Below are 24,072 nucleotides of genomic sequence, written 5' to 3' on the forward strand. Positions count from 1 at the left end.
TTCTCTATACATACAGTTTCGGATACGGTCGTATACGTTGTTTTGCGGAAAACTTATACGGTTACCGTATTTGAAAATCGTAGTGTGAACCCAGCCTTATCTGTTTTCATCTGTCGGAGCTGGTGAATGGCCATGTCTCCCTCAGCCAAACATTGAACTCATACTTGTAGCTATCCTATCCCTCTGGAATAAGAAAGAAAATCTCAACTGTCAGTTAGTCACATGTTCTCTGCAGCCAATCAGAGAAGCCATCCTGTTTGCCGCCCTGCACCTCTGGGATAGGGAAGAAGTTCTAACAGTTGAGAGTCTGGCTTTGGTCAGTAAAGATGCAACAGCTCCTGTGTCCCTCTCCTCTTACCTCACAGAGGGGTTTGTATTTCCACACCCTGTTCACATACCTTAAAATGGGGATACACCCCAAACAACACCACTGCTGATCCAGACCAAGCTGAAGTCCTCTCTGTCAGACCCTGCTGCCGAGATAGGACCACAACTTAAGTGGCATCGTTAGGGAAGCTTTTGAATGAAGGGTTAGGTAATCCTCTGGGCCGCACCTATCCCTGTGACGACTAGCGTCTGGGGTCCCTTTGTCTGATCTCTCCAGTCATTGAGTTCCTGAATGCTGTGTGCAGGCTACCGTATTCATGCCCACCCCCTTGTGACATCACACCCCGTCATGTGACGTCACGTCCCACCCCGCCCCCTCAATGTAAGTCTATGGGAGGGGGCATGAACACGGTACTTTACGGTACTTTACTTTACCATCATGTTGGTCTGGTGGGAGAATGTTTAAAAGTCCTTGGCAATCTCTGCATTCTGAGAGTAACTTGATTAGGAGATGTACCGGAAGTCCCATAGACTTGCATGGGACCTGAAAGTAAAAACCCCACCCTTGCATAAGTGTTCATTTAACTCTACAACATTTATGTATTTATATATGCTGAAGATATATAGTAAGTTCACTTTTCAGCATGAAGAGGGCTGTGTACATTAGATTGCAAAGAAGAGTGGGAAAATATTACCACGTTAAGATGTACCATGATAATAGACTCCTACCCAAAAAGACTGACTGCTGTAATAAACAATGTATTAGTGCAAATAGAAGAAACAAAAGCGGACAGCAACTCACTTTTCCACAGTGTCTTTATTAAAAAGGCTGGGTGCATACAGCTAGTGCGTTCCAATAGAGCGACGTTTCGCGGTATACGCTTCTTCCGGCTCACCGGAAGAAGCGTATACCATGAAACGTCACTCTATTGGAACGCACTAGCTGTATGCACCCAGCCTTGTTAATAAAGACACCGTGGAAAAGTGAGTTGCCGTCCGCTTTTGTTTCTTCTATCTGCATTGGGACAGCTTTCTACTACCTTTGGGACTAAGCACCGCTCACGGATTCAAGGCTCTGGGCAGTAACGCACCCATAGGGGGAGTGGCAGAATTAGGTTGGACTTAAGAGAGGTAGTGCCACTGTCACTTTAAGCATTAATAACTCAGAGATGCTTTTACTTTTCATTCTGATTCCGAGAATTTATTTTTTCGTGACATATTCTACTTTATGTTAGTGGTAAATTTTTGTCGATACTTGCATCATTTCCTGGTGAAAAAATCCAAAATTTGATGATAAAATTGAACATTTTGCATTTTTCTAACTTTGAAGCTCCTTATAAGGAAAATAGAGATTCCAAATAAATTATATATTGATTCACATATACAATATGTCTACTTTATGTTTGCATCATAAAGTTGACATGTTTTTACTTTTGGACTCTTTTCTCTCGAGTAAGGAAATACCTCATATGTGTATGTAAAGTGTTTGGCGGGCACAGTAGAGGGTTCAGAAGGGTAGGAACAACAATGGGATTTTGGAGAGTGAATTTTGCTGAAATGGTTTTTGGGGGGCATGTCGCATTTAGAAAGCCCCTATTGTGCCAGAACAGCAAAAAATAAAATAAAAACACATGGCATACTATTTTGGAAACTACATCCCTCAAGGTACGTAACAAGGGGTCCAGTGAGCCCACAGGTGTTTGACGACCTTTTGTGAAAGATGGTTGTGTAAATGAAAAAAAAAGTGCAGTTTTTTCCCCAAATTTACCATTTTTACAAAGGGTAATAGGAGAAAATGCCCCCCAAAATTTGTAACCCCATGTTAGGGAAATACCCCATGTTAGGATGTAAAATGCTCTGTAGGCAAATTACAATGCTCAGAAGAGAAGGAGTCACATTTGGCTTTTGGAAAGAAAATTTTGCTGAAATGGTTTTTGGGGGGCATGTCGCATTTAGGAAGTGCCTATGGTGCCAGAACAGCCAAAAATAAAAAAAAATGAATGGCCTACTATTTTGGAGACTACACCCCTCAAGGAACGTAACAAGGGGTGCAGTGAGCCTTAACACGCCACAGCTGTTTGACGACTTTTTGTTAAATTCAGATGTGTAACTGAGAAAAAAAAATTTCACTAAAATGCTGGTCTTTCCCCAAATTTTACATTTTTAAAAGAGCTAATAGAAGAAATGGGGTTACAAATTTTGGGGGCATTTTCTCCTGAGTATGGAAATACCCCATATGTGGAGATCAAGTGCTCTGCTGGCGCACTACAATGCTCAGAAGAGGAGGAGCGCATTGAGCTTTTGGAGAGAGAATTTGTTTGGAATGGAAGTCAGGGGCCATGTGCATTTACAAAGCCCCCCGTTGTGCCAGAACAGTGGACCCCCACATGTGACCCCATTTTGGAAACTACACCCCTTACCGAATTTAATAAGGGGTGCAATGAGCATTTACATCCCACTGGCGTTTGACAGATCTTTGGAAACTACACTCCTCATGTAATGTAATAAGGGGTGCAGTGAGCATTCCGGCCCCACAGGTGTCTGACAGATTTTTGGAACAGTGGGCTGTTTTCACGGACCACTGTTCCAAAAATCTGTCAGACACCTGTGGGGCTGGAATGCTCACTGCACCCCTTATTACATTACATGAGGAGTGTAGTTTCCAAAATGGGGTCACATGTGGGGAGGGGGTCCATTGTTCTGGCACTGTGGGGGCTTTTTAAACACACGTGACCTTAAATTCCGGACAAATTTTCTCTCCAAAAGCCCAATGGCACTCCTTCTCTTCTGAGCATTGTAGTGCACCCACAGGGCATTTTACATCAGAACTGTTGTAAAATCAGCCACCCCTGTGCAAATCACCAATTTAGGCCTCAAATGTACATAGTGCGCTCTCACTCCTGAGCCTTGTTGTGCATCTGCAGAGCATTTTAAGTCCACATATGGGGTATTTCCGTAGAAATTGCGTTACAAATTTTGGGGTCTTTTTTTCCTTTTACCTCTTGCGAAAATAGAAAGTATGGGGCAACACCGGCATGTTAGTGTAATATTTTTATTCTTTTACACTCACAGGCTGGTATAGACCCCAACTTTTCCTTTTCATAAGAGGTAAAAGGAGAAAAAGCCTGCCAAAATTTGAAGTGCAATTGCTCCCGAGTACAAAAATACCCCATATGTGGCCCTAAACTGTTTCCTTGAAATACGACAGGGCTCCGAAGTGAGAGAACGCCATGCGCATTAGAGGACTAAATTAGGGATTGCATATGGGTGGACAAAGGGGTATTCTATGCCAGTGATTCCTAGACAGTGATTCCTAAACTCCCAGCATGCCTGGACAGTCAGTGGCTGTCCGGAAATGCTGGGAGTTGTTGTTTTGAACAGCTGGAGGCTCCGTTTTGGGAACACTGCCGTACGATACGTTTTCATTTTTATTGGGGGGGACATTGTAAGGGGGTGTATATTTAGTGTTTTACCCTTTATTATGTGTTAGTGTAGTGTAGTGATTTTAGGGTACATTCGCACTGGCGGGGGTTTACGGTGAGTTTCCCGCAGCTCAAACTTGAAGCAGGAAACTCACTGTAAACCCACCTGTGTGTATGTACCCTGTGAATGTACCCTGTACATTCACATGGGGGAAGGAAACCTTCAGCTGTTTCAAAACTACAACTCCCAGCATGCACTGACAGACCGTGTATGCTGGGAGTTGTTCTTTTGCACACTGGTTGGAAAACACTGGTTGGAAAACCTTCAGTTATGTTCTGTTACCTAACTCAGTATTTTCCAACCAGTGTGCCTCCAGCTCTTGCAAAACCACAACTCCCAGCATGTACTGATCGCCGAATGGCATGCTGGGAGATGTAGTTATACAAGAACTGGAGGTACGCAACTACAACTCTCAGAATGCCAAGACAGCTGTTTGGGCATGCTGGGAGTTGTAATTTTGCAAGATCTAGAGGGCCACAGTTTAGAGAGCACTGTACAGTGATCTCCAAACTGTAGCCCTCCAGCTGTTGCAAAAACGCAAATCCCAGCATGCCCAAACAGCAAACAACTGTCTGGGCATGCTGGGAGCTGTAGTTCTGCCTGCCGCCCACCATCAATCGCCGATGGTAAGTGAACCTCTGGCTCCGGTCACCGTCGGTTCCCCCGTTCTGCTCGGACTACTGTGGGTGGGCAGAACAGGGGAACTGAACTTAACCCCTTAAGGAGGCAGGGTTTTTCCGTTTTTGCATTTTCATTTCCTCATCACCTTCTAAAAATCATAACGCTTTAAATTTTGCACATAAAATTCCATATGAATTTCATTTTGTAAATTTTGGCGGCTTCCGTTTCTACGCAGTGCATTTTTCGGTAAAATTAACACCTTATCTTTATTCTGTAGGTCCATACAGTTAAAATGGTACCCTACTTATATAGGTTGGATATTGTCGTACTTCGGAAAAAAATCATAACTACATGCAGGAAAATTTATATGTTAAAAATTCTCATCTTCTAACCCCTATAACTTTTTTATGTTTCTGCGTAAGGGCCGGTATGAGGGCTCATTTTTTGCGCCGTGTTCTGAAGTTTTTATTGGTATAGTTTTTGTATTGATCGGACTTTTTGATCGCTTTTTATTCATTTTTTCATGATATAAAAAGTGACCAAAAATACACTATTTTGGACTTTGGAAATTTTTTGCGCACACGCCATTGACCGTGCGATTTAATTAACAATATATTTTTTATAGTTTGGACATTTTCACACGCGGCGATACCACATATGTTTTTTTTTATTTACACAGTTTTTTTTATGGAAAAATTCTAACTTTTATTAGGGAAGGGATTAAATGGCCTTTGTTAACTTTTTTTTTTCTTGCAGTGCTATAGCTCCCATAGAGAGCTATAGCACTGCACACACTGATCTCCTATGCTGATCCCTGCAAAGCCATAGCTTTGCACGGATCTGTCAGATAGGGTCTTGATTGCTCAAGCCTGTAGCTCAGGCTTGGAGCAATCAATCGACGATCGAACGTCGCGGAGTCAGGAAAGGAGACCTCCGCCTGCGTCCCAGCTGATCGGAACATCGCGATGTAATCCCGATGTCCCGATCAGCCCGACTGAGCTGCCGGGAAGTGTTTACTTCGTTTTCAGACGCGGCAGTCAACTTTGATTGCCGCATCAGAAGGGTTAACAGCGCACGGCACAACGATCGATGCTGCGCGCTTTTAGCCCAGGTTCCCGGCTATAATTAGCAGCCGGGACCGACCCAGTGTTTTAAACACCGGGACCGGGCGTAGGGCGTACCGGTACACCCTACGTCCTTAAGGAGTTAAACACCCCCCCGCCCCTGATTTGCTATTGGTCGGTCGCTTCTGACCGACCAATAGCAGGGATAGGAGGGGTGGCACCCCTGCCACCTCACTCCTATCCCTTCAGGAGGATTGTGGGTGTCTTGGACAACCCCGATCCCTCTTATTTTCTGGGTCAATGGGGATCCGTATGACCTGGAATCGCCGCAAATTGCCGGTGTGAATTCACCGGCAATTTGCGGCGATAGCCGACATGGAGGGGGGTCTCAGGACCTCTCTGGGCATTGGTACAGGATGCCTGCTGAAAGATATCAGTAGTCATCTCGGGCCCCGCCAGGCGGGGTTTGTTTTGCAACTGAATTGTTCATGTTATAGGTCACATTAAAAGTCGAAAACGCTATGGCATGATTTTTCTTTGTCTCATTCTTTAACATCACAAGAACCTGTTATTTTAAAAGGTGTATAAACATTTATAGCTATTGTGTATATGAATATGGGAATGTTTACTGGGAGAATGCAGTTATCAGGGTTTTTAATTAAAAATTTTGTAAAAAAAAATGTTTTTCTTTTTAAATGAGCTTTATTTAACTGGTCTAGGGTAGGGTAAGGTTTGGAGACAATCCTGCACGTCCCGGGCATGTCAGCATACTGGGCCTCCAACCTTACTGCACTCACAGGGCTGTGGGGTGAAAGCCCTGTGCGTCTGCTCATAGCAAAATGCACAGCGTAGCAGATTTCTCACAGCCTGAAATACATTGCGTAAGCACTATATATGACTATACCCTTACTCTTTCTAGTCCCACTATGGCACCTGACTGTTCGATCTTCTGATCGCTTTAGTAATACACTGCAATACTCCAGCACTGCACAGTCTACTACTGCATGTCAGTAATCAAAGGTTAATTATACTATCAGTGGTTGATCAATATGATGCTGATTATTTGGCTGGGATCAGAGTGGTCACAGCTGATACCCACTGTTGATTGTGCGGGCACAGCACCTGAGCCTGTGCCATCAATGTAATGTAACTGTACAATGGATACTAGGGCTAGCCACCAAGTTGAACAGAAAGGAACTAGGGACCTGCCACGCATATACGGAGGGCAGCCGCAGCAGCAGTAAGCTCAGCGAATGGCTTCAAACTTTGTAGTCAGAGAAATCATTATAAACGAGAAATTATATTATTTATAGTCTCTGTGAAGTTTAGCATGAAATGCTATTTCTTAGAAAGTGAAGGCACTGTTTTTGAATGTGATACCATGGAAATGTGTAACAAGGTTTAAATGAATCTGGAAAGCAGGTGAGAAATACTTTATGTTCAAAGAAGTAGAAACAAGTTAAAAGGCAAAATAAGTTCAGTTAAATATTGACTTTGTGATCTCTGCACAAAGTCCATGTCAAAGTGCAGACAAGTTTAAGATTTATTATATGTTATACTTCCACCCAGTAACTTTGTTACTGAACCTTTTGGTAAGCGGATTGCACATGCACAGTTCAGCAGACCATTTTTGTGAAACGGGAGATACTTTATCTGTTTTGAATAGGAATTTCTTATTTTTTAGCCATTCCATTTTCAAATAGAAAGCACCCTTACACAGTAGACTGACGAAAGGAGCAATGGCAGGAAAAGAGCAATCCACATTTCTCTGCCTGCCAAGCCTAGGAAGGCCTGTTCAGAATCTCCGAGCTGTAGTCATCTGGAATGATTTGAAGAAAATAAAAATGTTCACACAAAAAAAAAATCGAACTCTTTGCACCTTTCTGTTTTCACTCAGTTTGATACTAAACAGATTGAGATATACATGTGTAGATATACATAAAAGAAAAATCTAAACTTTGTCCTACGGACATTTCACATACTGTATTATAGGAGCCCTTGCAATCAAACAGGTTGACTTCTCTAAGCATCTTTGTGGCCAATGTATGTGGCTTCTCATTTTCTCAGCAAAATAGCCCTGTAGTAAAAACATTGTATTATATTGTGTACATTCAATTTGTAGAGAGTAGGGCAGAACAGAATGATCAGCAGGAAGTAGCATAAAAAAAAGTTAAAGCACATATCAGTACAGGAAGGTAATACGAATGACATAGCAACCCACCATTTGATGAGTGGAACTGGAGATGATGGACTCAATAATTATACAAACTAATAATAATGACATCAGCCAGAACTGAAATAGAAGATGATAAAACAATGATAAAAGCAACAATAGACAAACAAAACCAAGATCCAATAAAGATAGCACAAACACAAGAAATAGACAAGAAACTAGGACAACAACATAGAACTTGAAAGCTAACAGAGAAACACTTAGACAGACATGGCATGCGCTATAATCCAAAAAGACTGCACAGAAATGGATCTTTTAGAAGGTAACATTTAAAACTCGTCCCAAAACTATCCAGCTTAAAGGGGTACTCTGCCCCTAGACATCTTATCCCCTATCCAAATGAACCCAATGCCCCCCCCCCCCCATGATCTCCGGGCCAGCACCACAGCGTTCTGAACACGGAAGCTTGGAGCTCCCGAGTTCGTAACGTCACGCCATACCCCCTCCATCCAGTCTATGTATTAGCTGTCACGTCCCCTCCCTTAGACCTGAATGTGATGTGAAGTGGAGCTCGCAACGTGCACAGCATGAATGGGGTGCTGCGGTTCCCAACCCCCTGACCCCAGCCATCAGACGTCTTATCCCCTATTCTTTGGATAGGGGATAAGATGTTTAAGATTGCTTTATCTATTGCTTTGGAACAGGCTATGAGACAGATACAAAGCAAATCCTTCAAATAGACTAATAAAAAGGAGAGAAGGAAATAGCAGGAAGATCCCTGTTATAGGTAATAGTAATACATGATATCTTAAAGAATGCCCATACAGAAGGTGCTTTTTTGCAGTAACTTTCAGCTCTGATTCAAACAGACCTGTACTAATCGGGAATATGGAGAACGGTTTTCCTAATGGACAATATAGCTTTCTTTTTTAACAAATCTCCTTCTTGCATCCACATGTATTACAGAGATAAGACATTTAAAGGGTTATCCAGGAAAAAAGTTTCTTTATATATCAACTGGCTCCAGAAAGTTAAACAGATTTGTAAATTACTTCTATTAAAAAATCTTAATCCTTTCAGTACTTATGAGCTGCTGAAGTTGAGTTGTTCTTTTCTGTCTAAGTGCTCTTTGATGACACCTGTCTCAGGAACTGTCCAGAGTAGAAGCAAATCCCCATAGCAAACCTCTCCTACCCTGTGCAGTTCCCGAGACAAGCAGAGATGTGAGCAGAGAGCACTGTTGCCAGACAGAAAAGAACAACTCAACTTCAGCAACTGTTAATTATTGGAAGGATTAAGTTTTTTAATAGAAGCAATTTACAAATCTGTTTAACTTTCTGAAGCCAGTTGAGATATATATATATATATATATATATATATATATATATATATATATATATATATAAATATATATATATATATATATATATATATATATAAAAGTTTTTTCCTGGAATACCCCTTTAAGTGTCTAAGACTTTATTCTAAATGGTGCCCATGTCTCCTGGAAAACATTGGGGGGTCCAAGCAGTGGGATGCCTTGTAACCAGCTAAATTTTGAAGATATCTTGTAATGAAAAGAGGAAACCTCACAAAAAAATAAGTGCAGCAGCTAGATTTACCAAAATATGGAAGCTTATGCAGAAGGTGTCTATAAACCAAACAGGAAGTTTATCAGTCTAGAGCTTTATGACATGTCACAGAATGAGGGGGGGGGGGGGGGGGGGAGGGGGGGGTATTTATATTGAATCACAAAGTTGCATATAGAATCAAGCAGGATGTTTATCTTGATGAGATTCATTTGGGAAGCAGTAGTATAAACTTGACCTAATCTGTAAACCCATGCTTCCTTTATAATATAAAATGCTCTAAAAAGTCAGTTTTGTGTTAATAGATCAAAATTGTGCAACAAGATATAATAAAAATAAAAGTAATCATTCATGATATATAGAATATAATATTTTCAACTAACTAAAGCCTAACCACCTAGGCAAACACTGAGACTTCCTGAACAATGTTTTATAGACAGAATGTGATACTGTATAAGCTGTAAAGCCTGGCGGTGCACATGTTAGTTTTTAGGGCTGCTTTGCTGTTTCGGAGCCTGGGCAGAATGTAAATTTAAGCAGTGCCTGCCAATACATAGTGGTATAGGGCCTGAATGGGTTTCAGGAAAGCCACTCAGAATTCATGAAACCTGAGGGTGTTTGAGGATTATGTAAAACTACTTGTCTGAAGAAGAGACTAAACTAAATGGGTTGCCTGGAGATAAAAAAAAATATATATATTTTTATTTTTTTAAATGCCGGCAGCTTCCAAAATAAAAAAAATAACCAATACTTATCTGTGCAGATGCCCTGTCATCCTTTGCACTTTTGCCTGCTTCCGAGGACATCAGAAACCTACAGGAACTGACCAATCACTGGCCTCAGCAGTGACTCGCCTCAGCCTGTGATTGGCTGAGCATCCATTTGCTGCAGGGCGGGGCTAAATGGAAGAAGCATGAAGCCTGGGGACAGAGCGCTGTACATGTAAGTTGTGTCAGTGTTGTGACATTATAATATAGTACTACAAGAATGCCTTCATGATAGCATAGTTTTTGTAACAAAATCTCTACTTTTTGCAAATGTATTTTACATATAAACCAATTTTATTAAAATGTAATTTGTAATTATATTAGATACTGGACAGCAACACACACACAGGATGTATACACAGCATCCTTTACATTTAAATTACTTTACTATGACTCTACAATACCCGAAAGTCCAAAAATCTGTAACATTTAGCCCCTTTACTCCGATATCAGATACCAGATAATTAACATAAATGAGATTAGATTAAACCTCAGCCAAAAACCATATTCAAATATTAATTTTCACACTGCCCAGTTGCAAATACAAAAAAATAAATAAAAATAATAATAATCTGTGGGTTGTTGGGTAGGCATTTTCCCATTCAGGATAAACTTCCTCTCAGGGAGGCTAATTCAGGCCTTGGAGGAAAGGATGCGGCTTTCAATGAAAATAACACAGCAATTGTCATTCTGCTCAAAGGGGAACCATAGTCAGTGACATTCCTGTGACTAAGGCATTTCCTGCCTCTTCAAGAGGTTTGCTCTGGCGTGGAGAAATGAAAACAAAAATCAATGGCACATGGGAACTTTTGCACAAGATAAAAAAATAGCAAGAATAATATATAGGCATATAGCCAGGGTGTAGCTGGAAGTGCACTAGAGACTCTTCATTCTAGTGATCTGTGGAGGTCTCAGCATCCAAACCCTCTACCAGTACTATCTTCTGAAATACTGGTCAGAAGACTATCATTTCGACCTATGCTATGATGCACTATGCTTCCTAGTTTCTAGTAGTACAGTATAAGAATGACCACTTATGGAAGTTTGCCCTACACCTAACCAACTTAAAAATGATTCCATGGTGATCTTATTTGTCATATGACATGTAGGAACTCTCTACCATACCCTGAAACAATGCTACAGAATATTAGGCGGTATAATACCAATTTTAAGACCAATACACTTATGCACTCATATGCATTGATTTTTACATAGGCATATTCACAAATGTCAGCAAATATATTACACGGACCCAAAAATGTTTTTTGCGGTTTGCTGTCACATAATTTCCTCTTTACCGCACTGGTCTCTGGGTACAGGATAAGGAAGCAACATGCGAGACTGTGTGCTATTAAATTAGTATAGAAAAATAAGTCTTTCAGCTCACCTCCTCCACAATCTGCAAGGACTCGAGCCCGGCCCGGCTTGATACTTGTGAGTAAAATGAAAAATAGGTGGTCCAGCAGTGCCTTTAAAATGTAGATCCTTTATTGAGCTTTTCTTTAAAATGCAGAGCACACACCATACACCTTCACCTGGTCAGCAAACCTCTCCTACGAACGCGTTTTGAACGCATGCGCGTTCTTGATCACCAAGATGATCAAGGTGGTGATCAAGAACGCGCATGCGTTCGAAACGCGTCCATAGGAGAGGTTTGCGGACCAGGTGAAGGTGTATGGTGTGTGCTCTGCATTTTAAAGAAAAGCTCAATAAAGGATCTACATTTTAAAGGCACTGCTGGACCACCTATTTTTCATTTTACTCACCGCCGGGCCGGGCTCGAGTCCTTGCAGATTGTGGAGGAGGTGAGCTGAAAGACTTATTTTTCTATGCTAATTTAATAGCACACAGTCTCGCATGTTGCTTCCTTATCCTGTACCCAGAGACCAGTGCAGTAAAGAGGAAATTATGTGACAGCAAACCGCAAAAAACATTTTTGGGTCCTTGTAATATATTTGCTGACATTTTAAAGGCACTGCTGGACCACCTATTTTTCGTGCTATTAAATTACATGAAAACTTATTTCTAAGATGAGAAAATAGAAAGACGAGCCCTGATGAAACCCCCCCCCCCCCCCCTACAGTATTTTTTATTCTTTTCCTCCCGTTCCACTTCTGTTCATTATTGTCACCATTGGGTTACTGGTGACCCAATGTGTTTTTGCCTTTCTTTTGGCTGTGCCGGTCTTGCTTATTGGTGTTGACTTTCAGCCTGGCTGCCCCAATTGGATGACAGTTAGAGGAGGAGAAGCCCAATGTTAGCCAGGGTGATTCCCTCTTAATCGCCTGCAGTGGGAAGTGCCTGTACCACCTCCACATTACTATTTCCACATTAGCATGTTGCAGGACATATACATAGGTGCTTCCAAATCTCAAGAATTACCAGTACCAGGATAAGGAACCATAGAGAGATGGAAACCCTAAGAAACAAAAAACAAAACTTCAAGTTGTAAGGAGAACACTGTATATATATATATACACATTAAGGTGTGCATATACATCAGTACACTCATTTCACTGTAGGAGGGATGGGAACAGCTGTCACATAAATCCCCTTCCTAGTTTTCTCCTCAAAATGACATCATAGGCATCAATTGTGATTCCCATTCAAAAACTCCTACAATATACTGAGAATTCTGGAAATTACATCTCTTCAACTTTGACCACACTCAATACGTGTTCCACTGTTGGACCAGGACTCAATGGATGAGGCTTCCTCTCTAATTGTGTTCCACCAAGTCCTTCTACTTACTTTCCATGTCCCCATTGGTGGTAATACATAAATTATATGGCTCAAATTTACATTAATCAAAAATTTATTCTGCTACTTTATAGGTTGCATGAATTTCCCTTTTACCAATTTGTTCTGCTCTAAATCCACAATTATATTTATTCATACTGCAATAAACAGTGGGTATTTCTTGTTTTTCAATATATCATTTATTATATAAAACTTGTTTTATTTTAGAGGCATTGAATGACTGCTGTGTACCTATCGGGGTTATATATACCCAAATAGCACCTATGTATAATTGCTGGAAGTATCTTATTTTTATCAATCACCAAATGTATATTAATTTGAATCATATAAACAAACCTGAAGCCAATTCCATACCCCTGTATATGACATTCACCTATAGCTTAAACAACAAAATAAAAAGAGCACATCAAAAGTTGCAAAGTTGCAGTGTTCTTTTCAGTTTCCCCCCACAAATGAAGCAATTTTTTTTGGTTAGGCTAGATTTCCCCCCCCCCCCCCCCCCTTTTTTTTTTTTTTTTGTGCAAAAACACCAATAAAAATGCCCATTCTGCCACATGACTTTTTTTTGTGAAAAAACGCTGTGGCCAGATGTTAGCTGCAAGTCAATAGGGAACTGCAAAATGTCATATCTACTTTGCGTTTTTCAGTTTGGCATTTGTTTTTTTAATCCTTTTGCCGTTTTTCTGTTATTTTTGGCTCCTTGGCAGTTTTTCAACAAACGACCTCTTGTTGAGGCTTTGGTGTATTTTTTTTTTTTGGAAAATCTTGGCGTTTTCCTCTCATAGAAGTCGATTGGAGTGAAAAAACACCAAGAAAAAAAGCCATGTGTGTATTAACTTTGGCGTTTTTACAGGCGGTTTTTATTCTCTTTTGGACCTCTATTAGCAATCCAAAAAAGTGATGGAGATACCTTTTTCATTAAAATTTCATAGGATACCATTAAATAAAAAAAAATAAAAAAGATACAGTAATGATGGAAAAAATTGTACTTAACGAAATTTATATTTTTATAACAAAATTTGTATTAATATTTAAACAGGGGTCAATTTATGTGGGTGGGCAGGGAACTAAAAATTTTGCTGACAATAATAAAAACATCGAAAGGGGCCATTTAAATGTAAAAATTATGTATTTAAAAAAAAATTTTTTTGTTAAAAGGGTACTCCGGCGGTAAGACATCTTATCCACTATCCAAAGGATAGGGGATAAGATGACTGATCACGGGGGTCCTGCCACTGGGGACCCCCGTAATCCTTCACGCAGCACCCCATTACCATCAGCCCCCAGAGCTGTCACGCACCCTCCCATAGGCTTGTATTGAGGGAGCGGAGCGTGACGTCACACAGGGGTGGAGCAGTAATGTCACAATACTACGGCCCCGTGATCGGCAGTCATCAGACCCGGAGCAAACATGCTCTGGGGCTGATGGTAACGGGGGGCTGCGTGAAAGATCACGGGGGTCCTCAGCGGTGTGACCCCCGCGATCAGGCATCTTATCCCCTATTCTTTGGATTGGGGGCAAGATGTCTTAGCGCCAGAGTACCCCTTTAAACTTTTTATTAGTAATGTATTTTAATAATATGTTTAATAAGTGTGTGTGTGTTTTTAACTTTTTTTTCTTTTTTTTTAAATTTTTTTAGGTAGTTCTAATACTGAAGATTTTATAGTAAAATGAAAGGTGTTATTACAAAGTACAATTGGTCCAAAATACAAGCCCTCACATGGCTCTGTAGATTGAAAAATAAAAGAGCTTTGGCTCTTAAAAGGCAAGGGGGAAAAAAATGCAAAAATTTAAAGTATCCTTAGGGACAAAATAGGCTGTGTCCTTAACCCCTTAAGGACAATAGATGTAAATGCACTTTCTGGTGTGGTGGTTCTTAACGCACCATGACTTACATTTACGTCCTGTACATGACGTAAGCACCTGATCGGTGCTCGCATCATGCACGGCAAGTCCCGGCTCTATCAGCAACCAGGGACCAGCCGGTAATGGTGGACATCAGCGATTGCACTGATGCCATTAACCCATCAGATGCCGTGATCACTACAGATCATGCCATCTGCGGCAATGCGGGCATTATATTGGATGATCTGATCGCTCATGGCACGGCCGCTGGAATCAGATCAGCCAAGATTGTGGCTGTAGGACCCCTCACTGCCGCTCTCCCGGGATCTTCTGCTCTGGTCTGAGATCGAGCAGACCAGAGCGGAAGATCACCTATAATACTGATCAGTGCTATGCCTATGAATTGCACTGAACAGTATTGGCAATCAAAAGATTGCTATAATTAGTTCCCTATGGGGACATAAAAAGTGTTAAAAAAAGGCACAAAAAGGTAAAAAAAAATTACTTTTAAAAAAAATTTGAAAAATCTCCCCCAATAAAAATGTAAATCACCCCTTTTTCCCATATTTCCCCCAAAAAGCATAAAAAAATAAGCATATTTGTCATTGCCTCGTACGAAATTGTCCGAACTATCAAAATATAATGTTAATGATCCCATACAGTGAATGGCATATACGTAAAAAAATTAAAATAGTCCAAAATTGATGCTTTTTGGTCACATCTCATTCCCCAAAAAATTTATAAAAAGTTAATAAAAAGTTATATATAAGCAAAAGTAGCACTAAAAAAATTACAGGTCATGGAGCAAAAAATTAACCCTGATACATGGCCGTATATGGAAAAATTTTATAGGTGGTCATAATAGGGCAATTTTAATCATACTTATTTTGTAAAAAAAAAAAGTTTGAAATTTTTTAAAAGCAGTACTATAATAGAAAAGTACGTAAACATAGGTATCATTTTAATCGTATTGACCCACAGAATAAAGAAAACATGTCATTTTTACTGTAAAGTTTATAGCATGAAAACAAAACCCGGGTGTAGCGACGGATCGGCGCATGCCCTGTTACGCTGCACAGAGTGGCTCTCCTGACACACAGCTCTCACATCATCAGGACGTGAGAACTGGGTAAAAACTTCAGAGAATGCGCTCTGCAAACAGAGCGCTGCGCCCAGGGGAGAGAGTCACTAGGATGTGGAACCCAAAGCATGACTGCCGGCGGGGGACACGCCAGCAGAGCCCAACTGAGGAGGTGAATTTTGGAACATTAGAGGACGAAAACTTGACGGCAACAAAACCAAAAAATTTAAGTGACCCCTGTATGGACTCCTGTTCACCCACACTATAACCCAGTGTATTGGGTTTAGTATGGGTGAACAGGCTGACAGTTTGCCTTTAAGGTGTTAGAGAGTACCTCTCATGATCTTGTTAAATTTTATAATCCTCACAGTTCACTGAAAAATAACCCCCTGCCTTTATTTTGATTATTTTTTAGTTTTCTACCTTGATATTGCTCTGTATTTTCTACTCAGTCACATTCACAGACCGGGACAGTCACATTCACAGACCGGGAAGGGGTGTTACCCAGCAGGCATGACATCATCTGAAGCCATACAGGGGAGAACTTCCTCCCTCACTCTGCTACACACAGCCCAGATCAGTTAGCTCAGTGTGAGATGAGCTATGATTGGATAAGGCTGCAACCCCCCCCACCTCAGCACTTCAGAATGCATTCCTGATTTTGGAGTCCAAAGTCTGTGCCAGAGATAGGGGGAAATGTGCTCTGGACAAATAGGGAGACACGTAGTGGCAATTTCATTTTATTTTATTTAAACAAAGATTTTCTATTTACCATAAGAAGTGAAATATCAAAAATGTGTTTTAATGAGAGTGCCCATTTAAGGGGTTAACCCCTTAAAGGGGTATTCCGGACAAAATTTTTTAGCCCCTATCCAGAGGATAGGGGATAAGATGTCTAATCGCGGGGGGGCCACTGCTGAGACCCCTGCGATCTCCCTGCAGCCCCTGCATTCTACGTGGGTGCTGAATCTCCAGTTTCGGAAACCTCCGGGTTTCCGGGACTGGGGACGTGACGTCATGCCACGCCCCCTCCATTCATGTCTATGGGAGGGGGCATGATGGCCGTCACACCCCCTAAAAAAAAAAAAACACCCCCTAAAAAATCTGAAACTGGAGATTCAGTAGCAGGCCCCCCCGCGATCAGACATCTTATCCCCTATCCTCTGGATAGGGGATAAAAAAAATTGCCTGGAATACCCATTTAAGAATCAGTGTATAAAAAAGAAAAAATCCAAAACATTTGCCTATTGCATCATTTTCTAAAATTATAATTTCCTTTTTAGGATATACATTTTAATAGGCAGATTAAAAATTCCAAGATAGGAGACCATGCTTGTGAAAAGATAAAATGCAAATGTCGCAGAGAAATTGAAGTAGGTAGAAAACATATTAACATAGAAATGGAGAATGTTCCAAACATAATAAAATCACCGCTAAACTGCAAATCTACATATGACATTTATTTGATAACAGGCCCATGTAATCTAAAATATATAAGTTGCATAATTAGGTTTTTACGTGAAAGAATGAACCATCATAGATCCAACAAGATCAGAGGCTATCCGAATCATTGTATATAACAAAACTATGCAGAAAAACACTAATAAATCTGTGCGGACATTTCACTGACAGCGGAGTGTCAGCAGAACAGAACATCATCTCATAGACAAAGCATTTCCTTGTGGAATCCACAGAAATTCTGCGGACGCAGGAATTGAAAACATCTGGCACAAAAATTCTGCTGTATGAACAGTGCAGCAAAATTCCATTTACTGGATATCTGCTGCAGCGGAATATCTGCACAGAATTCCTCTGCGGAATTCCGCACGGAAATGTGAGTCTTACAGTCTTGAATGTTCAGTGTGGGCAGAAAGTAGTGAACAGAGTGGATAGCTATCCCAGCAGGGGCGGACACAGACAACAGAGGGCCCCTGTGCAAAGAATGTGACTGGGCCCCCCCCCCCCCAAAAAAGAAAAAGTAATATGCCATAAAATTGCACTGCAACTCACATTAATCTGCATTAGATAGGCAGCAGTTCCCCCACATTAGGTAGCATAGATTCCCCACATTAGGTAGCATAGTTTCCCCACATTATGTAGCATATATTCCCCACATTAGGTAGCATTGCATAGTTTCCCCACATTAGGTAACGTAGCATAATTTCCCCACATTAGGTAGCGTAGCATATATTCCCCACATTAGGTAGCGCAGCATATATTCCCCACATTAGGTAGCGTAGCATAGATTCCCTACATTAGGTAGCGTAGCCCCACATTAGGTAGCGTAGCATAGCATATATTCCCCACATTAGGTAGCATGGCATAGAGTCCCCACATTAGGTAGCGTAGCACATATTCCCCACATTAGGTAGTGTAGCAAAGATTCCCCACATTAGGTAGCATAGCATATATTCCCCACATTAGGTAGCATAGATTCCCCACATTAGGTAGCATAGCATATATTCCCCACATTAGGTAGCATAGATTCCCCACATAAGGTAGCGTAGCTTAACCCCAACAAACAAACACACACACACACTCTCACTCACCCACACACTCTTACCTGGCCTGCACTACTTACATCTGCCCATGGGGACTTCCTGGCAGAGGTGCGCGCTATAAGTGACATCATCGCACGCTCTGCGCTGGACGTCAGCGTCCAGGTGCTTGCGATGACGTCACTCACTGCACGCACCTCAGCCAGGAAGTCCCCATGGGCAGATGTAAGTAGCAGTTTAGTGACTGGGCAAGACTGGTTTCCCTGTCATATGTGCACTGGCAGGGCTGCCATCAGAAATTTCGGGGCCCCTTACACAACTCAAGGCCTGAGACCCCCACCGATCACCTCGGTTGAAGTGGTTCTCCAGCTGTTGGAAAGCTAAAACTCCCATCATGTCTGGAGAGCCTCAGGCAATGGGAGTTGTAGTTTTGTAACAGCTGAAGAGACACAGATTGGACACAGTTTTACCCATCATCACTGCAGAACTTACAAGTGACTACAGCTCTGATGGGACAGTCATAAGAACACACAATGATGTCAGTGACCTGAGTGACGTCTTCTTTTCTTCTTCATCTCGTCCAGAGACCAGGTCTTCCCCCAGCTCCATCTTCTCTGCAAAGTCTGACATGCAGACATCATTGGCTCCTCACTTTGTCAGCAGATCCTCATCCTCTGCATGAAGACAGTAATCATTATAACCTTGCCAGAAAGTGTAACCTAAATAAAATACTGCCCCACACTGTACCCTGAATATAATACTGCTATACACTGTACCCACTAAATATAATACTGCCACACACTGTACCCTGAATATAATCCTGCCACACACTGTACCCTGAATATAATACTGCCACACACTGTACCATGAATAGCATACTGCCATACACTGTACCCACTAAATATAATACTGCTATTCACTGTACCCACTAAATATAATACTGCCCCACACAGTACCCTAAATAAAATACTGTCACACACTATACCCTAAATAAAATACTGCCCCACACTGTACCCTAAATATAATATTGCCAGACACTGTAACCTGAATACAATACTGCTGTACACTGTACCCACTAAATATAATACTGCTATACACTGTATCCACTAAACCTGCATCTCTCATCACCCCCATAACCCCCCTGCACCTCTCATCACCCCCATAACCTCCCCATGCACCTTTCATCCCCCCATAACACCCCCTGCACCTCTCATCCCCCCATAACACCCCCCTGCACCTCTCATTACCCCCATAACACCCCCCTGCACCTCTCATTACCCCCATAACCCCCTGCACCTCTCATCACCCCCATAACCCCCTGCACCTCTCATCACCCCCATAACCTCCCCATGCACCTTTCATCCCCCCATAACACCCCATGCACCTCTCATCCCCCCCATAACACCCCCCTGCACCTCTCATTACCCCCATCACACCCCCTGCACCTCTCATTACCCCCATCACACCCCCTGCACCTCTCATCACCCCCATAACCCCCCTGCACCTCTCATTACCCCCATAACCCCCCTGCACCTCTCATTACCCCCATAACACCCCCTGCACCTCTCATTACCCCCATAACCCCCCCCCCTCTCATCACCCCAAGCACCTGTTCCCCTGCACCTCTCATCACCATTGTAGTCTGCAAACAACATAGCCCCCATCCACCCCCCCCCCCCGTTCACTCACCCTGCCGGGGTTCGGTGCAGCTGCTGCTCCTGTCAGAGTGTCACTGCACGGGGAGGATCCGTCGGGAGGCTGCTGGACTGGAGATCGCGCCGGGACAGGTCAGGTGACTGGAGTAGACGTGCGTGCCTGCGCGGGGCACGTCGACTCCCATCAGCCCCTGGCCTGTCCGGCCCTGCCGTACTTCTTAAGGGGCCTGCGCCCTAGAAAGAGCGGGCCTCATAGTCCTGCGGGTCCTACGGGTACCCAGCCAGGAGTCAGTGAGTGACAGTCGCAGTCACTCACTGACTAGCCGGAAAAAAAAAAGTACAGGGACGTCCGGGCCTCCCTGAAGCTCCGGGCCCCATACAAGTGTATGGGTTTACCCCCTGATGGCGGCCCTGTGCACTGGGTCCGATGGTAGGACCGGCCCAGCGTGTGAGGGCGGGCCCAGCCCTCCTCCCACGCTGGGCCCCTGTGCAGCTGAACCGGCTGCACAAGCGATATGTCCGCCCCTGTATCCCAGAACAGGCTTATTGACCTAGCTATACAGAGTAAGTGTACTGATAGGACCTAAAAGCGTACTCCACCCCTAGACATCTTATCCCCTATCCAAAGGATAGGGGACAACATGTCTGATCGTGGGGGTCCAGCCGCTGGGGACCCCCGCGATCTTGGCTGCGGCACCCCAGACATCCGGTGCATTGATGTGACCATGTCCGGTGCTTGTGGTGCATGCCCCACAATGACAGTCTATGGAAGGGGGCGTGACAGCTGAGATCGCAGGGGTCCCCAGCGGCGGGGAAATCACGGGGGTCCTCAGCGGCGGGACCCCCTTGATCAGACATGGGCAGAGTACCCCTTTAATGGGACAAGTACAAGAGTATTATTCCTCCTCCTTAGTACCATAGTATAATGTGACATTTGAAGGTTAACATAGTCTGCTACAAAGATGCATCCCACATTGAGTATTATTGGTATGTTGCGACTGCAGTTACATTTCAGCTGTCCCTTAAAGAGCTGGTACTCCATTAATCATAACTTGGACTGAAAAAGTATCTGCCACCATTTATCTTAGGCTCTTCACTCAATGTGCATGTTGTAAGCTTGTAACTGTGGGTAGATGGGATCCATAAAAAAGGTAGTAGTGACCACTAGAACCCATGAAGGTGCAGGGCAGTGCCTGTAAAGTGACTGTTACAGCTCTGTGAGTTGCCTGTAGAGGGGACAGAAGATCCACAGTGACATGGTAGGAGCGACTGAGAATTGTCACTTCTGCACAACCTGACCTAGCAGGACCTCTGATGGAGATCAATGTCCGATGCAAGGACCAATCAGAAAAGCCACCGTTTAATGAATCATGTTCTTTCAAGGGGTATTCCAGCAAAAAAAATTATTTTTTATATCAGCTGTCTCCAGAAAGTTAAACAGATTTGAAAATTACTTCTATTTAAAAATCTTAATCCTTCCAATAATTATCAGCTGCTGAAGTTGAGTTATTCTTTTCTGTCTGAGAACAGTGCTCTCTGCTGACACCTCTGTCTGTCTCTGGAACTGCACAGAGTAGAAGAGGTTTGCTATGGGGACTTGCTTCTACTCTGGAAAGTTCCCAAGACAGGTGTCATCAGAGAGCACTTAGACAGAAAAGAACAACTCAAATTCAGCAGCTCATAAGTACTGAAAGGATTAAGATTTTTTAATAGAAGTAATTTACAAATCTGTTTAACTTTCTGGAGCCAGTGATGTATATAAAAAAAGTTTTTCCCTGGATAACCACTTTAACACGTGTGCTGTTTTAAGGAGGCCTTCTTGCACATATGTTTCCATGTACATAGGTGGTCATGTATTCTGATGTAATTATTTTTATGTTGGCATTTGGAGACTGATTTTTGTTCTAATTATTTAAAAATACAATAATTTTTTTAAGCAAACAGCTTCCCTACAGCCTAATAAAAAGGGATGTTATTGATGGAATTAGCTTTCAGTAACCCTTTTGAGGCAGGAAGCATCCCATATCACAACCTATTCTGTTCTCTTGTAGTTAAATATCAAAGGAAGTGAGATGTGGTGCTGTGATCATGGTAGATGAGGGCTTGTTAGTTCATCTTGTTCTCATCTCAATTGTGATCACCTGTTATAATTACTAAGCTGTTCTGCTGCCAAATATGAAACAAGAAGAGGTTTCATGAGACAGTACCACCTCTGTAATGCCATCCGGTCATTACATCTCAGGGCTCACCTTTGATGTTGTAGCCAGATAGCAGTGATAGGGACAGGATTATTCAGTCGCAAAGCACACACTTAGGAGTTAAGAATAGTGTGTGTGTAGGATATAGGATATAAATATCCTATATCCTGCACACTCCAGAAGTTTCAGTCTTGCACCTTTAATTCATTAACTTCAGGTGTTTCATTCAGTCCCATAGCGCCAGGAATATGAGGTCCTGCCCTACCAATGTCTCCATTTGTGATAGAATGGGGTGTTTTATAGGGGTACTCCACTCCCCAGAGTTCGGAACATTTTTTTCCAAACACTGGGTGCGGGCTTCGCGGGTTGCCATGCCCCCTTTGTGACGTCACGCCCCCTCCCATAGACTTGCATTGAGGGAAGGGGGCATGGCGACCCCCGAAGCCAGCACCCAGCATTCAGAACTAAATGTTCAAAACGTTGGGGAGAGGAGTACCCCTTTAAAGAGGAGCAGTGGAAACATTTGGAGTGAAGAATCACAATTCTCTATCTGGCAATCTAATGGACAAATCTGGGTTTGGTAAAAGCCAGGAGAACGTTCCTTGCCTGACTTCCGTTGTGACAACTGCAGAGTTTGGTGGAGGAGAGATAATGTTATAGGGATTTTTTTAACCATTGTTCAGAGAATATGAATGATAACACAAAATTTTTCTTTCACTCATGGTTAGTGGTTGGCTGAAGCCATTTATTGTCAAACAACTGTGTTTACTCTTTTTTTAATCATAATCACAACACAAACTACCCAAATGACCCTGATCAAAAGTTTACATACCCCAGTTCTTAATACCGTGTATTGCCCCCTTTAACATCAATGACAGCTTGAAGTCTTTTGTGGTAGTTGTGGATGAGGCTCTTTATGTTCTCAGATGATAAAGCTGCCCATTCTCTCAGACTGTGATATAGCTACGGGCCCAGTTGGGCGTTTACCTTCCTAGCCCTTAGAGTTCTCATACGGTGTATGGCTCTGTATGCTGTAATGTCTAAACCTTGCTGCCTGACCTGAATGCCTTTTATATTTGTGCCAAGTTGGCTTGCTTGACTGACCAGTGTTGACATTTATCTTATTCTGTTTTACTGTTTAATACTGGCATCTTTGAAAACGTTTCAATAAAAACTTTACTTTGAAAAAAAAAATAAGCTGTCCATTCTTCCTGACAAGCCTCCAGTTTCCCTAAATTCTTGGACCGTCTTGCATGAACTGCACATTTGAGGTCTCCCCAGAGTGGTTCAATGATATTGAGGTCTGGAGACAGAGATGGCCACTCCAGAACCTTCACTTTATTTTGCTGTAGCCAATGACAGGCCGACTTGGCCTTGTGTTTTGGATCATTGTCATGTTGGAATGACCAAGTACGTCCCATGTGCAGCGTCCTTGATGATAAGTACAAATTGTCTGCCAATGTGGTAGGCCTCAAGGGTAGGGGTAATGTAGTCAGGGTATTGCTTCAGTATATCAGGGGTTAAGGTTAACCCTATTGTTCGTGACGCCAGGCTGAGGGCTAGTATGCTGAGGTAATTCTCCGGCCTATCGACGCCCTTCCCAGTAACGATAGGTGCATACATAAAATGACTGAAGGTCCACAAGGTAGTTGAACTTGAACTTGGATAAACTTTACTTAAAGTCTTGCGGTACATCCAATGAACAGTAACAGTCTCAGTAATACAGTCTCCATACACTTCAGTGACTGACAGTTGTTGTGGACCTTGACTTTTGATAGAAGCCTCTGAATTTAGGGTTAATTGCGAAGATCTGTCCGGATTTAGGGGTTAGATAAGGTCCGGTGATCTTGCAGAGTGCTTAGGGATTGATTACACTCACAGTTTTTTAAAGATCACTGATGACAGCAGCTCAGATCCTTCCCTGTCAACAGCCCACAAGGAAAGAGAGAGAGAGTAATGGCCGCCGCTCCCTTATATGGGCAGGGCCATTTTGGATTGGTCCAAGTCAGC

General features: G+C 42.5%; 1 long non-coding RNA gene across 3 annotated transcripts in view; it reads left to right on the forward strand.

The window, feature by feature from the left end:
* Positions 1-106: 106 nt before the first annotated feature.
* The window catches only part of LOC130369545 (uncharacterized), a 49,202-nt gene continuing 25,236 nt past the window's right edge, over positions 107-24,072 (forward strand). The window contains exons 1-3 of one of the 3 annotated variants that reach the window (XR_008892809.1): positions 107-369; positions 10,021-10,199; positions 14,425-14,517. This is a non-coding gene — a long non-coding RNA (uncharacterized LOC130369545). Of the gene's footprint in view, positions 370-10,020; positions 10,200-12,858; positions 12,938-14,424; positions 14,518-24,072 lie in introns of those variants that run through there. The other 2 variants (XR_008892807.1, XR_008892808.1) reach the window with 2 other exon arrangements.

The sequence above is a fragment of the Hyla sarda genome, chromosome 4 (genome assembly GCF_029499605.1).
Source record: "Hyla sarda isolate aHylSar1 chromosome 4, aHylSar1.hap1, whole genome shotgun sequence".
Classification (NCBI taxonomy): Eukaryota; Metazoa; Chordata; class Amphibia; order Anura; family Hylidae; genus Hyla; species Hyla sarda.